Raw genomic sequence first — 2655 nt, 5'->3', positions numbered from 1 at the left:
AATGTTTAGCTTTTGCATTTTCTTGTATTGTTTTTTTTTTTTTAAAGTGCATCTTTGCACACTTCAGTTTAGGAAATAAAATGTTCTGTTGAAAACATATCTGTAATTCAACAGGCTCGCAGACGATGCATTCTGGTCCAGTAAATTGGAGCTGGTGATGGGTGAGATTCAGATTCTGCTTCGCGCGCTCTAACACACGCAATAGTTTCGGAAACCCAAGCATCACATCCACACCGACGCAACTATCACACGACTCGCAGGCGTCCACATATGTGCCCGACTCTATGACAGAAGTTCTGGTTGATCTATGGCTGTTTGGTCTCTTGTGTTATTATAATGACTGCACATGAGGGGGACACTCAGAAATACACCCGACAGCATGACAGAGGGGCCCAATTACCTTTCCCCAGAGAAGAGTGCGTGTCACACACACGGAGAAAGAGCAGAGCGGAGGAACAGATAGAAAAGTGAAGGTAGAAAATGAGAGGCGCACTGCTTGTGCATGTATTGCGGCAGAATCACGACAGGCTCATCAGTCACCAATGGCCTTTTAAAGCGTTTTCTGTGGGGACATCTGACCTTTTCACTTGATGTCAATAGCAGCTGCATGATGAATCAATCGCCTAAGCCTGTGGCTCCTGGAAGCCCCTCTTATCCAAAGTAAACATGTGAGATGACATTCCGCCTGTTGAGACACCCGCAGACAAAAGCCGGAGGTAATGGATCGGCTTTTAATGGAGAAAAGGACCGAAGTGGTGCCGGCCAGCAGACCGAACYGCGCCGTAATCCTCGTGGAGGAAAACCTTTGGACRTATGGCTCAATGTAAAGAGCTACAACTGCAYATCGAGCACAAAGCGAGGCAAATGAGATAATGACGCAGTCAAGGTCAGAGAAGACTCTGCAACCTTTACTGTCTGTCTGCACAGGATGGATAGGAAAGGGGAGGAAAAAATGGAACAGAACGAGGCCAGGGGAAAGATAAAGAGGAGGGCAAGAGGATGAGATAGATACTGTGGAAATGGAGAACAGCAGGGCCTGGATTTTTTTGGATGCCGAGCTGTGTGTGTGCGTGTGTGTGTTTGCCGAGGAGCCTAGGAGTGAGCAATAGGGGAATATGAAGCCTAATATGATGGGCCAAATGAGGTGGAATGGCGGTAACATAGAGTGACAGCAACTGAGCCAGTGCATTAATGGGTTAACCAAGGCCAGGAGTCAATGACCTCCCTCCTCCCCTGAGACCGAATTATCTTTCAGTATAAAACACACACACACACGCACACACACACACTGATAATGAAGATGTGGTTGCCAGACYACTATATTTTATCAATCAAGACTATTATGATAATTTCATCCTTGCTAAAGCTATTGATCAGCAAAACCCAAAGGAAGGACTGAACAATTCTGAAGTATTCATTGTTTTAATGAATAGTTGCACTTAAAATTATTCAAACTTAAAATATGTTTTGCTGGTGAACTTGCTGGTTTGCATTAACAAATCAGGTAAGCTCTACATAAATGGCTAATCCTCAGAACTGGACCACAAAGCAGTGGAAAAAGGTGGCCTGGTGTTACGAACCGCATTTTGAACAATGTCTAGCGCCACTCATGTGACTGTTACTTTGACATGTCTGACCTGAGCAGCAGTGTTGCAAATTATGCATATCATGTCATGGAAACAGTTGTTTCTGTTTTAACAGGACATTGCTCCCTGTCAGGAATGCGTCGAGCRGGGGGAGCTGTGGTGGTGCAGGGGTTAAGCACAACCCACAACATGGAGGCCTCAGTCCTCGATGTGGCCGTCGCAGGTTCAATTCCCGGCCCAGTGATCCTTGGTGCATGCCTCCCCTCTCCCTCATTACCCCACCTTCCTGTCATAGCACCCTCAAATAAAGGCCACTAAAGCTGAAAATATTGATAATAAAAAATCTTTTAAGAAGCACAACAAGCTTAAGGTGTTTACCAGAGATGCAATGATTTGATATTAATATCGGTATAATGTTGGCAAAAATTCAAGATTGATTATCGGTGACAATGTTCCCAATCTGTAAGGGCAGATCTATCCACTCTAATTTTATGCTCTATGGGCTGAGTGACATCATGCTTTATTTTACATCATATTTAGAACTTTTTTATTGCACCTTCTGATCCATTTGAAAGGTTTGTTGCAGTTTCTTTTTTTTGTTTTTTTTTTTTACATATTTGACCATGCTTGTGAAGCTAATGGTGTATTTTAGTGTGCTGTATTGGTGCAGTTATCAAATTAAGTTGTAATTAAGTACATTTCTACCTGTGTTTAAAAAAAAAAGGAAACATTTAAGTCAACTCAGCACTGTTTTTTTTCTATTGATCGATGCTAAATCTCAGATATCTTCCCTGATATCAATCCAGACAAGTCAGATAAATGGAGGCCYCATAGTTGCATATTATAGGTCTGAAAGAATCTGCTGCTAGCATCTTGGTGCCAGAAGCTTTATGGCCCAATCAGGGRYGGATCTACTGGGGTGGCWTTTGCCACCCCAAATGAGAGCCTTGMTACCYCTGTTGCCAYCCCAGCTGGCGACTCTGAATTCAATAGTTATGGCAAATCGGACATTAAGCGCATGTTCGATTTGCGCTTAATGTCCAATTTGTTATCGGAATCTCTTTTTTCC

Source organism: Poecilia reticulata, linkage group LG17 (assembly GCF_000633615.1).
Source record: "Poecilia reticulata strain Guanapo linkage group LG17, Guppy_female_1.0+MT, whole genome shotgun sequence".
NCBI classification, from domain to species: Eukaryota; Metazoa; Chordata; class Actinopteri; order Cyprinodontiformes; family Poeciliidae; genus Poecilia; species Poecilia reticulata.
The sequence above is the reverse complement of the archived record's forward strand: the minus strand, read 5'-3'. Positions refer to the sequence as shown.